Source organism: Pristiophorus japonicus, chromosome 6 (genome assembly GCF_044704955.1).
Source record: "Pristiophorus japonicus isolate sPriJap1 chromosome 6, sPriJap1.hap1, whole genome shotgun sequence".
Classification (NCBI taxonomy): Eukaryota; Metazoa; Chordata; class Chondrichthyes; family Pristiophoridae; genus Pristiophorus; species Pristiophorus japonicus.
Window position 1 is genome coordinate 85,968,126 of NC_091982.1, and position 20,618 is coordinate 85,988,743.

Genomic DNA, 20,618 nt, shown 5'->3' on the forward strand with positions numbered 1-20,618 from the left:
ATCATCCCCCTCTTTTGTGAACCCTCACTATCTCCTCCTTGAATGCCTCCCACTGCTTTGACACTGATTTACCTTCAAGTAGCTGTTTCCAGTCCACGTTGGCTAAATCACCTCTCAGCTTAGTAAAATTGCCTTTCCCCCAATTGAGGATTTTTATTCCTGGTCCATCTTTGTCCTTTTCCAAACCTACCCTAAATCTAACTGGTGCTGACCACTACCACCAAAATGCTCTCCCACTTATACCAGCAGACCATCAGACCAGCTTTATTCACTAAAACTAAGTCCAGAACCGCCCCCTCTCTTGTTGGGCTTGATACGTACTGCTAAAAATGTTCTCCTGAATGCATTTTAAGAATTCTGCTTCCTCTATACCTTTCACACTAATCTTATCCCAGTTAATATTAGGGTAGTTGAAATCCCCTCCTATTACTGCCCTATTGTTTTTGCACTTCTCAGAAATTTGCCTACATATCTGCTCTTCTATCTCCCTCTGACTGTTTGGGGGTCTATTGTACACTCCCAGCAGTGTGATCGCCCCTTTTTGTTCTTCAGTTCAACCCATATGACCTCATTTGATGACCCTTCTAATATGCCATCCCTTCTCACATCTGTAACTGTTTTTTAATCAACACTGCGACCACCCCTCCTTTTTTACTTCCCTCTCTATCCCATCTGAAAACCGTGTAACGAGGAATGTTGAGCTGCAATTCCGACCCTTCTTTCAGCCATGTCTCAGTAATAGCTCTAATATCGTACTCCCAATTGTCTATCTGTGTCCTCAGCTCATCTGTCTAATTCCATCGACTCCTTGCATTAAAGTATAAACCATTTAGCACTGCCAAAATCCTTTATTGTCTATTGTCTAGCCTTTATTTCCTCTGCCTTCCAAACTCGATAACTAATTTTATGCCTTCCATTTCCAGCTTTGCTTCTCTCCCCACTGAATCTATTCTCAGGTTTAGTTTAAACTCTCCTCTACAGCACTAGCAAATCCCCCGTGAGGATATTGTTCCCGGCTCTGTTGAGGTGCAACCTGTCCAGTTTGTACAGGTCCCAACTCCCCCAGAAATGCTCCCAATGCCTCAGGAATCTAAAGTCCTCCCTCCTGCACCATCTCTGCAGCCAAGCATTCATCTGCTCTATCCTCCTATTTCTGTACTCACTAGCACGTGGCACTGGGAGTAATCTGGAGAATATTATCTTTGAGGTCCTGCTTTTTAATATCTTTCCTAGCTCCCTAAAATCTGCCAGCGGGACCCCATCCCTCTTTCTACCTATGTCATTGGTACCGATATGGACCACAACCTCTGGCTGTTCACCCTACCCCCTCAGAATGTCCTGAAGCCATTCAGTGATATCCTTGACCCTTGCACCAGGGAGGCAACATACCATGTCTGCGGCCACAGAAAGACTTATCTGTTCCCCTAACTATCGAATCCCCTGCCCCTATTGCTCTTCCACGCTTCTTCCTTCCCCCCTGTGCAGCTGAGCCACCCATGGTGCCATGAATTTGGCTCTGGCTGCACTCTCCAGACGAACCATCGCCCTCACCAGTATGCAGAACTGAAATCCAGTTAGTGAGCAAGATGCACTCAGGGGACTCCTGCCCTACCTGCCTGGTCCTCCTTTTCTGTCTGGCCGTCATCCATTCCCTCTCTGCCTGCACACTATTAAGCTGCGGGGTGACCACCTCCTGAAACATGCTATCCATGATAATTCTCAGCCTCGCGGAGGTACTGCAGTAATGCCAGCCGCCACTGCCATGATATATTAGAGATAAGGTAAATCTAAAATATTACTTCAAAGTACACCAGTAGAGGGGATAACTTCAATGAGTGAAATATAATTTTAAAACCAATACTAAGAGGAAGTTCTTAACTCAAAGGATGAGAAATGTCTAGCATCATCTACCATGCAAGGTGCTGGAAGCAAAACATGAGGAATATTCAAAATATAGCTGGATGTATAATGGGAGGGATAGAATACTGGAGGGATAAGCTCCTTGTTCTCCTCTTCCTTATCTTTTATGCATTTAACTTTGTTTCCCTCTAGGTTACCATTTTTACAACACTATTGCTTTTTAATATCTTCTTCTGATTAATATTAATATACCAAATATGGGAATGCCATCTCCATAAAATATTTTTGTACTTTATATAGGGTGACAAGATAATTGAAAACTGACAGATCTCGGAGAAAAATGGTTCATAGTGATGGCATTGGAACCAATCCTCAATTTGCACAGTAATGATTGAATTTAAGATTAGTATTTACAACCAATGCCCATAATTTTAATTAGTTAACTGAAGGATGGTACAAACAAAATATATGATATGGCACCTTGGGGATACGAGAGTCCTTTTGCAGAGTGTGTGGTCCTGTGAGGAGTCTTGTTCACCAGTAGTTCACATCAGAAATTGAGACAGGCACTGGCAACAGTTTTCTGACCATTAAAATGAATGAAATCAGGGGCAATGTCCAGCCCAATTTCCCCAAGTGCTTCCAGCAGATGAACTCCGCGCAGGGAGCATGGACACAAATGTATCCCAATGTTTTCGTACCATTGCTAACCATTTGCCTGTTCAGGAGTTTTCCTATCATTCCATTTGGGTAATGTAAATCCTGTCCTGCACATCCTTATAAATATTTTTCTGCAGAACTTTGCTATAACACCTTTTTTTTTACACACAGGCACATGCAAACACAAACATTCAAAATTGGTGCAAGGAATGATTACAAAGAATGATTCTTCATTCTGGTTTTATCAGCCAATTCATCCAATATTGTCATATTCGGTTGTTTAATCTTATTTCAAACAGTTGCATTTTGGCAGTCTTTCATTCAAATTGGAGTATTTGCTTTTGAAATTGCATTACAGAACTCATTTATATTGAACAGCAGAGTGACAGAGGCAGTCTAACAATTAAACTGTATAATGCAACTAATGATATTGCATAATGTCACGTTTTCTTTTCTTAAAAGCTGTACTGTTCTTTATAGCCATTTTACACATTTTTTTCATGAAATATGTAAAAGTAATCTTATAAATGAGGATATATTTATCTGTTCAAAATTATCGCAAAACTACCATGTTCTTGCACTTGGCTGCTTTTGGTACTAATTCTGCTATGTGATAGCTAGAAATATCTAAATGGTTATTGTTGAGTGATTTTCCTCTAAAAGGATCTGAACCGACTGGAGCTAAACAAGTATGCAGGGCTCCACTGCTTATTATATCGTAGTTGCAGGTCAGCACCACAGTACCAGTAGTCATAGTTGCACTGTCAAAGCAATTTTTAAAATCTGAATTCAATTATAATTAAACATTTAAAATTATTTCTTGTTGCCACACACTACACTGGAGTCACAAGTAAAGATAATTTAAAGATAACATAAAAAAAGGATAAATCTAACTCAGATAATTATTGCCTTATCAGCATTGTCCTAATCATCAGTAAAGTGATGCAAAGAGCCACCATAGTGCCAGAATGCAACACCTACTCAACTATGTTCCCTGCAATTTTATTTGACCCTGCGTGGCCCTTTCATGGGGTTGCACGGGCCATTCAAAATACCGTGCATATGCTGTTTGTACATTGAAATGCAGGCAAGCTGGCTGCGTGGGTTCCCTGGAGCAGTGAGTGGCCGTGCACGTTACAGGGAACGCTGCTACTCACCAATCATCATCATCATAGGCAGTCCCTTGAAATTGAGGATCACTTGTTTCCACTCTAAAAGTGAGTTCTCAGGTGACTGTACAGTCCAATATGGGAATTACAATCTCTGTCACAGGTGGGGCAGACAGTGGTTGAAGGAAAGGGTGAGTGGGGAGTCTGGTTTGCCGCACGCTCCTTCCGCTGCGTGCGCTTGATTTCTGCATGCTCTCGACGACAAGACTCGAGGTGCTCAGCGCCTTCCCGGATGCTCTTCCTCCACTTAGGGCAGTCTGGGGCCAGGGATTTTCAGGTGCTAGTGGGGTTGTTGCCCTTTATCAAGGAGGCTTTGAGGGTGTCCTTGAAATGATTCCTCTGCCCACCTGGGGCTCGCTTGTCATGTAAGAGTTCCGAATAGAATAACTCACCAATAGCCTGCTCATTAATGGTCAATTTGAATTCTTCTAGAACCATATGAGTCCAGTCCTCAACACAGCATTGATCCAGACATGGACACAAGAGGTAAATGCCAGAGAGTTAAGAGTAGCTGTTCTAGATATCAAGGCAGCAGTCCAGTGAGGATGGAACAAGAAGCCCTAGCAAAACTCAGGTCAATGAAGGTCTAAGGGAAAACTCTTCATTGCCTGGAATTAGAATTGACAGAGGAAGATGGCTGTGGTTGTCGAAGGACAGTCATCACAGGACATCATTGCAAGTGTTCCTCAGGAAACATCCTGGGCATAAACACCAGCTAGTTCATCAATAACCTTCGATCATAAGGTCAGAAGTGGAGCTGTCCACTGATGATCCCATAGGATCCTGCTCTATTCATTCCTCCTCCAATAAAGAAGCAGCCCACACCAGCGTTACAACAGGATCTGGATGACTTGTGGACTTGGCCTCATTAATGTGCCTGCATTAAGCCATCACTTATCAGCCCAGATCATGCAACATGTTTACAACTAATTCAAAAAATAAATAGAAAATTCCACTGCTGCAGGCACATTTCTGAAATTTGTCACTTTTGTAAATGAACTGTTGTAACACACTTGCACCGAAATATGTTACTCAAGGACCTTTATGGAATAATTCCAGTAAACCAATATGGAGTGAAAATATTCTTTGCTTTGTACAGGTTCATTTTTAGTTTAAGGCTTACCTTAAAATTGTCAGTGACAGCATTCATTTTCTGCAATTCTTTGATAATTAAGAGTCCACCATTGACTGAAGAAATGCTTTATAATATAGGAAGAGCAAAACTCCTGCAAAGAGACAAGAGGAGCATATTAACATTTCAGAACTGTTTGTCCTGCTACTGTTGAACATTATAAATCAAACGTTATGTGAACTGATTACTCAGACTTGATGACAATTTATAATATGTTGCAGGTTTTCTAAAAGGAGGCTGCTCAGAAATATAACACTGCATTTCATTCAACCCAAGAAGCACCAACTATAACCATATCTGCACATGCTCTAAATAAATAGTTAGATTTTTATTTGGTGTCAGTGAAGGAATGTTCCTGCACTCATTAAGGGTTAAGCAGTTTCAGAGATGGAAAGGAAAGAAAAAGTTGAAGTACCCGCCTTTCTTTTATAAGCAGTATCCAGATTTGATGCATCACACTGAGCAGTAGGTTGCAAAATACTCAACCCACTGATAGCGTATGGGATAATATTTCAGTCATACATTTTGAATGATGTATTTAATTTTTACTGTGAAACCTGGACACAATGGAGTATTCAAACAAATATCAGTGGATATGCGCAGAAAATATAGGCCAGTTAGTTAGTTTAACATCTGTAGTGGAGAAAATGCTTGAAGCTATCATCGAGGAAGAAATAGCAGGACATCTATATAGGAATAGTGCAATCAAGCAGATGCAACATGGATTCTCATGAAGGGGAAATCATGTTAACTAATTTACTGGAATTCTTTGAGGATATAACGAGCATGGTGCATAGAGGTGTACCGATGGATGTGGTGTATTTAGATTTCCAAAAGGCATTCGATAAGGTGCCACACAAAAGGTTACTGCAGAAGATAAAGGTACGCGGAGTCAGAGGAAATGTATTAGCATGGATTGAGAAATGGCTGGCTAAAAGAAAGCAGAGAGTCGGGATAAATGGGTCCTTTTCGGGTTGGAAATCAGTGGTTAGTGGTGTCCCACAGGGATCGGTGCTGAGACCACAACTGTTTACAATATACATAGATGACCTGGATGAGGGGACAGAGTGTAGTGCAACAAAATTTGCAGATAACACAAAGATTAGTGGAAAAGCGGGCTGTGTAGAGGACACAGAGAGGCTGCAAAGAGATTTAGATAGGTTAAGTGAATGGGCTAAGGTTTGGCAGATGGAATACAATGTTGGAAAATGTGAGGTCATCCACCTTGGAAAAAAAAACAGTAAAAGGGAATATTATTTGAATGGGGAGAAATTACAACATGCTGCAGTGCAGAGGGACCTGGGGGTCCTTGTGCATAAAACTCTTTTTGAGTTTACCTGAAAAAAAACATAAACATTAAACCGTGCCACCCGCCCTGGATGACACAGCAGACATTTACAAGGCCCTTTTTTTTTCCCTTTTTTTGGTTTTTTTTTGGGCGCTAAAATCAAATTTTTTCCAGTGCCCCCTATAAAAGGGGAGGGGGACACTAAAAGCACTGGCAATTAAAACAAATTAAACTTTAAAACGTAATATCAAATTAAAATTTGGTTGCCGGGCGTGATGATGCACTCCAGTCCCTCCGGTGCCCACCTCTCGCGGAAGGCCGCGAGCGTACCGGTGGAGACCGCGTGCTCCATCTCCAAGGACACCCAGGCTCAGATGTAAGAGCGGAAGAGAGGCAGGCAGTCAGGTTGAACGACCCCCTCGACCGCCCGCTGCCTGGACCGGCTGATGGCACCCTTGGCCGTGCCCAGGAGCAGTCCTACGAGGAGGCCTTCGGACCTATCCGCTCCCCTCCGCACAGGGTGCCCAAAAATCAGGAGAGTGGGACTGAAGTGCAGCCAGAATTTCAGGAGCAGCCCCTTTAAATAATGGAACAGGGGCTGCAACCTCGTGCACTCAATAAAAATATGGAACACGGACTCCTCCAGACCACAGAAATTGCAGGCGGCCTGGGAGTCCGTGAACCGGCTTAAAAATTTGTTGCACGGCACTGCTCCATGCACCACCCTCCAGGCCAAGTCCCCGATGAATAGTGTGAGGACTCCCGCATAGAGTGCCCTCCATCGGGGACCCCCGCCTCCTCCGGACGGCAAGATGGTACGCCATGGCGTGTCCGGACGGCCGGCGAGGATGGCAAAGTTGAGAGTGTGCAGGAGCAGCCCGTACAGGAAACCCCTCCGCTCGGAACTGAAAGGCACGGAGGGGATTTCCCCGAGGCGGCTCAAGTTGTGAGGCGCCGGCCCCGAAGGGAGGTTCCGGGATTTGGTGCCAATGAGGAATTCCGTCCGGACAGGGGTCAGTTCGGACGGGATCTCCCCATGTGCTTGAGCCTCCTCGATGCACCTAACGGAGTCAGGGCCCAAAGCTGTTTTTAGCGACTCGATGGCTTCGGCCGCGCGGCGGACGTCGGCTGAATTTAGGCGCCGCGCCAGCGTGCCTGGCGCCATCCAGCCCGCTCCTCTGCCATCGAGCAGGTCCCTGACCCTGGTCACCTCACCAGCCACAGCCCTCTCTTCCGACCGCCACATAAAACCTCGGTCGTGGAGGTACGGATTCCCGAGCAGCGGCTCCTGCAGGACGGCCGCCACTCCAGCCGGCGGAGAGCTGCGCTTGGTGGAGACTTTGTTCCAGACCCTGATGAGTTCCTTGTAAAAGACAGGCGGCTCCCGGAGGGCGGTCCTGACACCCCCCAAGTTCACAAACAGGAGCTGCGTGTCGTAGTTGAGGTCGCGCTGCTGGCGGAAGAAATACGTCGCCAGAGCACACCACCTAGGAGGGGGCTCGACGTAAAGGTATCTCTGCAGGGTCTGAAGACGGAAAGTCGCGAGCCGGGCGCTGACGCACACCAACGACTGACCGCCCTCCTCAAGCGGGAAACTCAAGACCGCGGCAGAGACCCAGTGCTTCCTGTTGTTCCAGAAGAAGTCCACCAGCTTCTTCTGTATCTTGGCGACAAACGCAGGGGGAGGGGTCAAAGTGACCAGCCGGTACCACAACATTGCGGCCACCAGCTGGTTTATGACTAGCGCTCGACCCCTGTAGGACAGCACTCGGAGCAGTCCTGTCCAGCGCCCTAGGCGAGCGGCGACCTTGGCCTCCAGCTCCTGCCAGTTCGCCGGCCAGGCTCCCTCGTCGGGGCTAAGGTAGACTCCCAGATAGAGGAGATGGGTCGTGCTCCAGGCAAAAGGCCTGAGCTCCTCCGGCAGGGAGTCCACCCGCCACTGACCCACCAGGAGTCCGGAACATTTCTCCCAGTTGATTCTGGCGGAGGATGCGGCCGAGTAAATCTCTTGGCACTCACGCATCCTCCGCAGGTCAGCGGGATCCTCTACCGCGATGAGCACGTCATCGGCGTAAGCCGAGAGGACGACCTCCACGCCCGGCCCTTGCAGAGCCAGTCCCGTCAACCTCGTCCGCAAGAGGCGCAGGAAAGGCTCCACGCAGATGGCATATAACTGGCCGGACATGAGGCATCCCTGGCGCACCCCTCTCCTAAAGCGAAGGGGCGCCGTCAAGGACCCGTTAACCTTAATCAGACACTCAAAAGCGGGGTTAAAAAGTCGGATCCGGGCGACGAAATGCGTCCCGAACCCGAAAGCGCGCAGAGTTCCGAGCAGATAGTCGTGATCCACCCTGTCGAACGCCTTCTCTTGGTCGAGAGATAAGAAGGCGACCGACATACCAGCCTCCTGGGAATGATGGATGAGGTCCCGGACCAGATGGATGTAATCGTGGATTGTCCGGCCCGGGACCGTGTAAGACTGGTCGGGGTGGATCATGTGGTCCAGCACGGCACCAAGGCGAGCAGACATCGCCCTGGCGAAGGTTTTGTAGTCCGTGCTGAGGAGGGAGACCGGGCGGCAGTTCTTAAGGAGGCGGAGATCTCCCTTCTTAGGCAGCAGGACGATGACTGCCCTGCGCCAAGAGAGGGGCATCTCCCCGGTCGCCAGACTTTCCCCCAGGACCCGCGCGTAGTCGCCCCCCAGGACGTCCCAGAACGCCCTGTGGAACTCCACGGTCAGCCCGTCCAGCCCCGGGGATTTTCCTCTCGAGAGCCGGTCGAGGGCACCGGTCAGCTCCGCCAGGCTTAGCGGAGCTTCCAGATTTTCGGCGCCCTCCGGGCTGACCTTCGGCAGGTCCTCCCACAAAACTCTACGCGCTTCCTCGCTGGACGGATCCGGAGAGAACAGAGCCCCGTAATATTCACGGGCCCTGTTGTTGACGCCCTCCGGATCCGAGACGAGAGAGCCGTCGTCGACCAGCAGCGTCAAGAGCTGCTTACGGACACTCTGCCTTTTTTCCAGCGAGTAGAAGAAGGTGGTGCCGCGGTCCAGATCCCGCAGGAACCGGATCCGCGACCTCACGAACGCGCCTCGGGACCCGACGAGCTGCAGGTCCTTCAGCGCGGCCTTCTTCGCTTCGTATACCGTCTGCAAGGCCGGGTCCTGGACGACTTGACCGAGACGGGATTCCAGGTCGAGCACCTCTTTTTCTAGGCGCCCGACCCTGGCCGCCCGCCTCTTGGTCTACCCCCTCGCATACTCTTTACAGAAGACGCGGACGTGAGCCTTGCCCACGTCCCACCATAGCCTCAAGGAGGGGAAGCCCCCCTGCTTCCTTCTCCAGTCGGACCAGAATCGATGGAACGAGTCCTGGAACCGCTCGTCCTCCAGCAGCTGGTTGTTAAAGTGCCAGTACGCGGACCCCGTCCTCGCGCGGAGCGAAGCGAGCTCCGCCCACACCAGGTGGTGGTCCGAACACGGCACCGGCCGCGTGGAGGCCGCCGGGACGCAGGAAACGTACGCCCGAGACACGTAAAGGCGGTCGACTCAAGACCATCCTACTCCAGGCCTCACCCAAGTAAAGGCGCTGGAGTCGGGGTGGAGATTTCGCCAGACGTCCACCAAGTCGAAGGACCCGACCAGGTCCCTCAACTTCTCCATCGCCGTCATGCACTGCGGGGCACCGGAGCGGTCCCTCACCTCGAGGGTGCAGTTAAAATCCCCCCCGAGGACAATGCAGTCGCCGACGTCGACGGAGCCAAGGAGAGCGGACACCTCTTCAAAGAAGCGCGTTTGCTGCGGGCCGGGATGAGGGGCGTACACGTTCACGAGATGGAGCGGCACGTCCCCCAGGCGAACCGTTACGTGCAGCAAGCGGCCTGGCACGGGCTCCTCGACCCCCAAGATCTCCGGCTGAAAATGTGGGCCCAGCAAGATGGCCACCCCACTAGAAATGGCGGTGAGGTGGCTCATGCGGACCTCTCCTTGCCATTCCAGGAGCCACGTGGCTTCGTCTCCCGGAACGGTGTGGGTTTCTTGCAGGAAGCACACCGCATATTTCCCCTCCCGCAGGAGCGAAAAATTGTCAAATCTACGGCGTGCCCCTCTGCCGCCGTTGATGTTGAGGCTGGCTATGGTTATCTTCATGGCAAAAGCATAGTGCAACCTCTACCCTAACCTATTGTGGGGGAGGGAGCGGAGTCTTTTGTTGAACTCCACTCCCTCCGCAGCCCAGCGAGGAGTCCCTCGAGCTCGCGCAGCTCAAGGTGTTGAGCCTTTGTCAAGGGCCCGCCCGCGGCCAAGGTTTTAGCGGCGGCGTGGACGGACCCCTTGATCAGCTCTGGCTCGGACCATTTTTCCAGGGCCAGTCGGGCTTGGTCGCAGCGACCCCGGCTCTGGGCCAAAAAGTCCCGGAGTTCCTTTGCAGGAATGAGGAGGGCCTCAGCGGCGGCCGCGAGCATATCCACCGCCTCCCTGGCGGTGGTCTCTAGTTCTTCTCCCGCGTCCCCCACCGAGTCCCGTCCTCCTCTGGGAGGTGGCCGCCAGCAGCCGGCCCATCGACCGCACAAGGTACGGCAAGTGACCCGGCCGCTCCAACCGGCCCTGGCTCTGCCCCGATCCCACCCCCAGGATCGTCGGCAGAGGAGTCCCCACTGGGCTCTTTTAAAAATGGTGCTGGGTCGGGAAACGACAGCGGAAGGGGTTCCCCCTCAGCCCCAGGAACCGGGGAACAAGGAGAGACCCGGCCATAGGAAATCCCCAGGCTCCCCAAGTGCTCCAGCTCCAAAGTAGGGGGCGAGGGTGGGTGTTCCTCCCTCTCCCCGCTGCCACCCCCCGGCCCAGCATCTACAGTGTAATTAAAATCATTAATTTCATTTTCTGCCGGGTCGAGCGACTCCCGGGGGAAGTTGGATAATAGCTGGGCGGGCTCAGGTTCGGCCTTTTCGGCCCTGCCCGCCTCAGTCCCCGGGATGCCCGGCCCGGCGGCTACGCATTCTTCCGCTGGCCCCACGCCCCCCACGACAGGCAGATCCTCCACGTCATCCCCGGGAGGCAGAGGCTGGGCAGCCTCGATTGTCTCACCCTCCCCGGGGACAGACTCCTCTCGCCTGCAGCGCAGCTTGGGGGCGCTGGTGGGGGACACGGGACACGCGGCGGGCACCGACTCCTCCGCGGAGGGATGTTGTTCCCCCTCCGCCTCAACGGAGCGGCGCCTCCTTTTGTTGCTGGGGGTGCGCGGAGGCAGGGAGACCTCCATGTCTGCCGAGGCCTCCCGCTCCACCCCCCCCTTTTTCTTTTCTTGCCCGCGCCCGAGCCCCTCTGCGGTATTGGTCAAGGGCTTGGGCACGGGCTCAGGGCACCCCCGCGCTCGCCGGTGACGTGGTTGGGCTGAGCGCGGTGGTCACATTTTCTGGCGCACAGAGGGGACCCGCCTCTGGATGTTTCACCTTGTTCCGCGCCTTCTTTCCGGTCGGACGCTCTCCCTCCCCCCCGCCGGAGGCCATGAAAACAAAGGCCTCCGACGATGCCCGCGCACCTACGGCTCCCGGCACGCGGACGCAACTAGGGGGAGGGGTGGCGGCGGCGCCAGCCTTGGCCGCCCTCGGTGGTTTGGCGGCCTTGGAGGCGGGGCAGTTTTTGCGAACGTGCCCCACCTCCAAAAGACGCGGTAGGCAATCCCCTCGTGCACCACAATAAAGGTACCCTCCGTCGTCTCCTCCCGCGCCAGCCGGACAAAGAGCTGGCGGCGGAAGGAGAACACGTGGCGCAGGCTGCTCTCCCTGAGGCCGAGCGGTATGGAGTTAATCCCCGACCTTACCTCCCCCAGTTGGTGTAGGTGAGGGAGGAGGAGCTCAGCGGGAACAAAGGGCGGGACGTTCGACACGATGACCCTCTGCGCGGTGGCCTCGAGAGGATCCACCGGCAGGAAAGTCCTGCCCACCGTGAGCCCCTTTTCGAGGGCTAGGGATACCGCCCGCTCCTACCCCAGGAAGAACACGGCCTTCCCAGATATCTTGGAGGCTGCGACAATGGCCGAGGGGCCGACTACCTCAGCCATCGCCCACACGCACTCCTCAATGCTCATTGTGGGGTGAGTGTAGCTCTTGACCCCGTGTTTCTTAGTTATTAGTTTGAATGGTGGCAGGGCAGCAGGTGGCGCAGGAGGCACCGTGGATGTGGATGCCGCCTGCGCATAAGTCCTAGCTGGCCCTGCCACCGGCGTGGATGGGGTCGCCATCACGGGGTCCCCTTAAGGGCTACACCCACCCCAATGTCACAAGCCTTAATGGTCTTAATTGGCCTCTTATCTAAAGACTGAGCAGAGGAGCTCTTAACGAGGCACACCTCTCCCCTAGTTGGCAATTGGGGAGGGGCCTTGCTCCTTCTGCTCAGTTGTTTTATTTTTTGTTTTTTTGTTAAAATTTGGAGGAAAGGGCTCTCAGAGAGAGAGGGGAGAGACAGAGAGAGAGAGATAGAGAAAGGGGGGGTGCGGGAAGGAGGGAGGCTGCGAGGGCAGGTCTCCCCTCACAGCGATGGGTGGGTGTTTTTCTTGGGGTGCACTCCCCCAGATGGCAAAAAAAACACAAACACAGTCTTTGGGATGGTCTTCAGGTGGGGGGAGAAGAGATCTTCACCTGGGGCAGCTAGAGCCAACCAGGCACACACTCCCAACGATGTTCAAAGGTGTGATTAAACAATCTTCAGCCTGGTAGCTCCAGCTATCCCAGGCTAGGCAATGGGGGGGGTTCAATTGTGTGTGGGGCCTAGTTGTAAGCAAGGCCCCCACACACACTTCCACACACACACACCCCCCGCGATGTTCCGGCCCTCAGTGGTCTTCTTTCCTCCCCCCACCGATACAGCAAAGTCTATTGGGGAATGCACCCACACCCACCTGTAGAATGTTGTAGAAATGACTCTCCCTCCTTCCACACAGGTTGTTGTTTTTTCCCCCTCTCTCCAACTCGCTGTAGTTGTAATGAATGTTAAATTTTTTCCTGTTCTCCTCCTCTCCCTCCGGATGTTGAATGGGTAGCAAGCTAGCCCTTCCCTCCTTCTCTTCCTGGGCTGGTCTCAGGGCTCTCAAGGCCTTCCTAGGTAGGAGCTAAAGTTGGTAGCTCCTTCTCTCACTGCAGCTCAGCTCCTACTGATTAGGACACGCCTCCACTGCTCCACCATTGGTGCATGAAACTCTTTTAGAGATTACCTTTAAAACATAAAACATTAAACCGTGCCACCCGACCTGGATGACACGGCAGCCATTTACAAGGCCCCTTTTTTTTTGTTGTTGTTTTGTTTGTTTTTTGGGCACTAAAATCACTTTTTTCCCCAGTGCCCCCTATAAAAGGGAAGGGGGACACTAAAAGCACCGGCAATTAAAACAAATTAAACTTTAAAACGCAAAATCAAATTAAAATTTGGTTGCCATGCGTGATGATGCACTCCAGTCCCTCCGGTGCCCACCTCTCGCGGAAGGCCGTGAGCGTACCGGTGGACACCGCGTGCTCCATCTCCAAGGACACCCTGGACCGGATGTAAGAGCGGAAGAGAGGCAGGCAGTCAGGTTGAACGACCCCCTCGACCGCCCGCTGCCTGGACCGGCTGATGGCACCCTTGGCCGTGCCCAGGAGCAGTCCTACGAGGAGGCCTTCGGACCTACCCGCTCCCCTCCGCACAGGGTGCCCAAAAATCAGGGACCCAGAGCTCTTTTTAGCGACTCGATGGCATCGGCCGCGTGGCGGACGTTGGCAGAATTTTGGCGCCGCGCCAGCGTGTCTGGCGCCATCCAGCCCGCTCCTCCGCCATCGAGCAGGTCCCTGAGCCTTGTCACCTCACCAGCCACAGCCCTCTCGTCCGACCGCCACAAAAAACCTCGGTCGTGGAGGTACGGATTCCCGAGCAGCGGCTCCTGCAGGACGGCCGCCACTCCAGCCGGTGGAGAGCTGCGCTTGGTGGAGACTTTGCTCCAGACCCTGATGAGTTCCTTGTAAAAGACAGGCAGCTCCCGGAGGGCGGTCCTGACGCCCCCCACACTCACAAACAGGAGCTGCGTGTCATAGTTGAGGCCGTGCTGCTGGCGGAAGAAATACGTCGCCAGAGCACGCCACCTAGGAGGGGGCTCGACGTAAAGGTATCTCTGCAGGATCTGAAGACAGAAAGTCGTGAGCTGGGTGCTGACGCATACCAACGACTGACCGCCCTCCCCAAGCGGGAGCCTCAAGACCGCCGCAGAGACCCAGTGCTTCATGTTGTTCCAGAAGAAGTCCACCTCTTTTTCTAGGCGCCCGACCCTGGCCGCCCGCCTCTTGTTCGACCCCCTCACGTACTCTTGACAGAAGATGCGGACGTGAGCCTTGCCCACGTCCCACTATGGCCTCAAGGAGGGGAAGCCCCCCTGCTTCCTTCTCCAATCGGCCCAGAAACGACGGAACGAGTCCTGGAACCGCACGTCCTCCAGCAGCCGGTTGTTAAAGTGCCAGTACGCGGACCACGTCCTCGCGCGGAGCGAAGCGAGTTCCGCCCACACCAGGTGGTGGTCCGAACACGGTATCGGCCGCATGGAGGCCGCCGGGACGCAGGAAACGTACGCCCGAGACACGTAAAGGCGGTCGACTCTGGACCATCCTACTCCAGGCCTCACCCAAGTAAAGGCGCTGGAGTCGGGATGGAGATTTCGCCAGACGTCCACCAAGTCGAAGGACCCGACCAAGTCCCTAAACTTCTCCATCGCCGTCATGCTCTGCGGGGCACCGGAGCGGTCCCTCGCCTCGAGGGTGCAGTTAAAATCACCCCCGAGGATAATGCAGTCGCCGACGTCGACGGAGCCAAGAAAAGCGGACACCTCTTCAAAGAAGCGCGTTTGCTGCGGGCCGGGCTGAGGGGCGTACACGTTCACGAGATGGAGCGGCACGTCCCCCAGGCGAACCGTTACGTGCAGCAAGCGGCCTGGCACGGGCTCCTCGACCCCCAAGATCTCCGCTGAAAATGCGGGCCCAGCAAGATGGCCACCCCACTAGAAGTGGCGGTGAGGTGGCTCATGCGGACCTCTCCTTGCCATTCCAGGAGCCACGTGGCTTGGTCTCCCGGAACGGTGTGGGTTTCTTGCAGGAAGCACACCACATATTTCCCCTCCCGCAGGAGCGAATAATTGTTAAATCTACGGCGTGCCTCTCTGCTGCCATTGATGTTGAGGCTGGCTATGGTTATCTTCATGACTAGAGCATAGTGCAACCTCTACCTTAACCTATTGTGGGGGAGGGAGTGGAGTCGTTTGTTGACCTCCACTCCTTCAGCAGCCCAGCGAGGAACTTTTTGAGCCGGCGCAGCTCAAGGCCTTGAGCCTTTGATAAGGGCCCGCCCGCGGCCATGGTTTTAGCGGTGGGGCGGACGGAAGCGACGAGCAGCCCCGGCTCGGACCATCTTTCCAGGGCCAGACGGGCTTGGTCGCGGCGACCCCGGCACTGGACCAAAAAGTCCTGGATTTCCTCTATGGGAATGAGGAGGGTCTCAGCGGCGGACGCGAGCAGATCCACCGGCTCACTGGCGAAGGACTCGAGATCTTCACCCGCGTCCTCCACCGAGTCCCCGTCCCCCTCCGGGAGGTCGCCGCTAGCAGCCGGCCCGTCGACTGCACGAGGTGCGGCAAACGGCCCGGCCGCTCCATCTGGCCCTGGCTCTGCCCCGATCCCACCCCCAGGATCGTCGGCAGAGGAGTCCCCACTGGGCTCTTTTAAAATTGGTGCTGGGTCGGGAAGCGACAGCGGAAGGGGTTCCTCCTCCGCCCCAGGAGCCGGGGAACGCGGAGAGACCCGGTTTAGGAAGTTCTCCAGGTCCACCAAGTCCCTCAGCTCCAAAGTAGGGGGCGAGGGTTGTTGTTCTTCCCCTTCCCCGCCGCCACCCCCCAGCCCAGCGTGTGGATGTTCTGTGGAATTAATCATATTTTCAGTTTCTGCCGAGTCGAGCAAATCCCGGGGGAAGTTGGGTATTGGCTGGGCGGGCTCAGGTTCGGCCTTTTCGGCCCCGCCCGCCTCAGTCCCCGGGACGCTCGACCCGGCGGCTACGCATTCTTCCGCTGGCCCCACGCCCCCCACGACAGGCAGATCTTCCACGCCATCGCGAGGAGGCAGCAGCTGGGCAGCCTCGACTGCCTCACCCTCCCCGGGGACAGATTCCTCGCGCCTGCAGCGCAATTTGGGGGCACTGGTGGGGGACGCGGGACACGCGGCGGGCACCGCCTCCTCCGCGGTGGGATGTTGTTCCCCCTCCGCCTCATTGGGGCGGTGCCTCTTTTTGTTCCTGGGGGCGCGCGAAGGCAGGGAGACCTCCATGTCTGCCGAGGCCTCCTGCTCCGCCCCCCCCTTTTCCTTTTCTTGCCCGCGCCCGGGCCCCTCTGCGGTGTTGTTCAAGGGCTCGGGCACGGGCTCAGGGCACCCCGTGCTCGCCGGTGACTGGGTTGGGCCGAGCGCGGTGGTCAAACTTTCTGGCGCACTGAGGGGACCCGCCTCTAGATGTTTCGCCTTGTTCCGCGCCTTCTTTCCGGTCGGACGCTCTCCCTCCGCCCCGCCAGAGGCCCTGAAAACAAAGGCCTCTGACGATGCCCGCGCACCCACAGCTCCCGGCACGCGGACGCTACTAGGGGGAGGGGTGGCGGCGGCGCCAGCCTTGGCCGCCCTTGGTGGTTTGGCGGCCTTGGAGGCGGGGCAGTCCTTGCGAACATGCCCCACCTCCCTACAGGCATGGCACCGCACGCCGTCCGACGTCCAGAAGACGCGGTAGGCAGTCCCCTCGTGCACCACATTAAAATGCCCTTCCGTCGTGTCCTCCCGCGCCAGCCGGACAAAGAGCTGGCGGCGGAAGGAGAACACGTGGCGCAGGCTGCTCTCCCTGAGGCCGAGCGGTATGGGGTTAATCCCCGACCTTACTTCCCCCAGTTGGTGTAGGTGAGGGAGGAGGAGCTCAGCGGGAACAAAGGGCGGGACGTTCGACACGATGACCCTCTGCGCGGTGGCCTCGAGAGGATCCACCGGCAGGAACGTCCCGCCCACCGTGAGCCCCTTTTCGAGGGCCAGGGACACCGCCCGCTCCGATCCCAGGAAGAACACGGCCTTCCCAGACATCTTGGAGGCTGCGACAATGGCCGAGGGGCCGACTACCCCAGCCATCGCCCGCACGCACTCCTCAATGCTCATTGTGGGGTGAGTGTAGCTCTTGACCCCGTGTTTCTTAGTTATTAGTTTGAATGGTGGCAGGGCAGCAGGTGGCGCAGGAGGCACCGTGGATGTGGATGCCGCCTGCGCATAAGTCCTAGCTGGCCCTGCCACCGGCGTGGATGGGGTCGCCATCACGGGGTCCCTTTAAGGGCTACACCCACCCCAATGTCACAAGCCTTAATGGTCTTAATTGGCCTCTTATCTAAAGACTGAGCAGAGGAGCTCTTAACGAGGCACACCTCTCCCCTAGTTGGCAATTGGGGAGGGGCCTTGCTCCTTCTGCTCAGTTGTTTTATTTTTTGTTTTTTTGTTAAAATTTGGAGGAAAGGGCTCTCAGAGAGAGAGGGGAGAGACAGAGAGAGAGAGATAGAGAAAGGGGGGGTGCGGGAAAGAGGGAGGCTGCGAGGGCAGGTCTCCTCTCACAGCAATGGGTGGGTGTTTTTCTTGGGGTGCACTCCCCCAGATGGCAAAAAAAACACAAACACAGTCTTTGGGATGGTCTTCAGGTGGGGGGAGAAGAGATCTTCACCTGGGGCAGCTAGAGCCAACCAGGCACACACTCCCAACGATGTTCAAAGGTGTGATTAAACAATCTTCAGCCTGGTAGCTCCAGCTATCCCAGGCTAGGCAATGGGGGGGGGGTTCAATTGTGTGTGGGGCCTAATTGTAAGCAAGGCCCCCACACACACTTCCACACACACACACCCCCCGCGATGTTCCGGCCCTCAGTGGTCTTCTTTCCTCCCCCCACCGATACAGCAAAGTCTATTGGGGAATGCACCCACACCCACCTGTAGAACGTTGTAGAAATGACTCTCCCTCCTTCCACACAGGTTGTTGTTTTTTCCCCCTCTCTCCAACTCTCTGTAGTTGTAATGAATGTTAAATTTTTTCCTGTTCTCATCCTCTCCCTCCGGATGTTGAATTGGTAGCAAGCTAGCCCTTCCCTCCTTCTCTTCCTGGGCTGGTCTCAGGGCTCTCAAGGCCTTTCTAGGTAGGAGCTAAAGTTGGTAGCTCCTTCTCTCACTGCAGCTCAGCTCCTACTGATTAGGACAGGCCTCCACTGCTCCACCATTGGTGCATGAAACTCTTTTAGAGATTACCTTTAAAACATAAAACATTAAACCGTGCCACCCAACCTGGATGACACAGCAGACATTTACAAGGCCCTTTTTTTTTTTTGTTTTGTTTTGTTTGTTTTTTGGGCACTAAAATCACTTTTTTCCCCAGTGCCCCCTATAAAAGGGAAGGGGACACTAAAAGCACCGGCAATGAAAACAAATTAAACTTTAAAACGCAAAATCAAATTAAAATTTGGTTGCCATGCGTGATGATGCACTCCAGTCCCTCCGGTGCCCACCTCTCGCGGAAGGCCGCGAGCGTACCGGTGGACATTGCGTGCTCCATCTCCAAGGACACCCTGGACCGGATGTAAGAGCGGAAGAGAGGCAGGCAGTCAGGTTGAACGACCCCCTCGACCGCCCGCTGCCTGGACCGGCTGATGGCACCCTTGGCCGTGCCCAGGAGCAGTCCTACGAGGAGGCCTTCGGACCTACCCGCTCCCCTCCGCACAGGGTGCCCAAAAATCAGGAGAGTGGGACTGAAGTGCAGCCAGAATTTCAGGAGCAGCCCCTTTAAATAATGGAACAGGGGCTGCAACTTCGTGCACTCAATAAAAATATGGAACACGGACTCCTCCAGACCACAGAAATTGCAGGCGGCCTGGGAGTCCGTGAACCGGCTTAAAAATTTGTTGCACGGCACTGCTCCATGCACCACCCTCCAGGCCAAGTCCCCGATGAATAGTGGGAGGACCCCTGCGTAGAGTGCCCTCCATCGGGGACCCCCGCCTCCTCCGGACAGCAAGATGGTACGCCATGGCGTGTCCGGACGGCAGGCGAGGGTGGCAAAGTTGAGAGTGTGCAGGAGCAGCCCGTACAAGAAACCCCTCTGCGCGGAACTGAAAGGCACGGAGGGGATTTCCCCGAGGCGGCTCAAGTTGTGAGGCGCCGGCCCCCGAGGGAGGTTCCGGGGTTTGGCACCGATGAGAAATTCCGTCCGGACGGGGGTCAGTTCGGACGGGATCTCCCCACGTGCTTGAGCCTCCTCGATGCACCTAACGGAGTCAGGGCCCAGAGCTATTTTTAGCGACTCGATGGCATCGGCCGCGTGGCGGACGTTGGCAGAATTTAGGCGCCGCGCCAGCGTGTCTGGCACCATCCAGCCCGCTCCTCCACCATCGAGCAGGTCCCTGACCCTGGTCACCTCACCAGCCACAGCCCTCTCTTCCGACCGCCACATAAAACCTCGGTCGTGGAGGTACGGATTCCCGAGCAGCGGCTCCTGCAGGACAGCCGCCACTCCAGCCGGCGGAGAGCTGCGCTTGGTGGAGACTTTGTTCCAGACCCTGATGAGGTCCCTGTAAAAGACAGGCAGCTCCCGGAGGGCGGTCCTGACACCCCCCAATTTCACAAACAGGAGCTGCGTGTCGTAGTTGAGGTCGCGCTGCTGGCAAAAGAAATAAGTCGCCAGAGCGCACCACCTAGGAGGGGGCTCGACGTAAAGGTATCTCTGCAGGGTCTGAAGACGGAAAGTCGCGAGCTGGGCGCTGATGCACACCAGCGACTGACCGCCCTCCTCAAGCGGGAGACTCAAGACCGCGGCAGAGACCCAGTGCTTCCTGTTGTTCCAGAAGAAGTCCACCAGCTTCTTCTGTATCTTGGCGACAAACGCAGGGGGAGGGGTCAAAGTGACCAGCCGGTACCACAACATTGCGGCCACCAGCTGGTTTATGACTAGCGCTCGACCCCTGTAGGACAGCACTCGGAGCAGTCCTGTCCAGCGCCCTAGGCGAGCGGCGACCTTGGCCTCCAGCTCCTGCCAGTTCGCCGGCCAGGCTCCCTCGTCGGGGCTAAGGTAGACTCCCAGATAGAGGAGATGGGTCGTGCTCCAGGCAAAAGGCCTGAGCTCCTCCGGCAGGGAGTCCACCCGCCACTGACCCACCAGGAGTCCGGAACATTTCTCCCAGTTGATCCTGGCGGAGGACGCGGCCGAGTAAATCTCCTGGCACTCACGCATCCTCCGCAGGTCAGCGGGATCCTCTACCGCGAGGAGCACGTCATCGGCGTAAGCCGAGAGGACGACCTCCACGCCCGGCCCTTGCAGAGCCAGTCCCGTCAACCTCGTCCGCAAGAGGCGCAGGAAAGGCTCCACGCAAACGGCGTATAACTGGCCGGACATGGGGCATCCCTGGCGCACCCCTCTCCTAAAGCGAAGGGGCGCCGTCAAGGACCCGTTA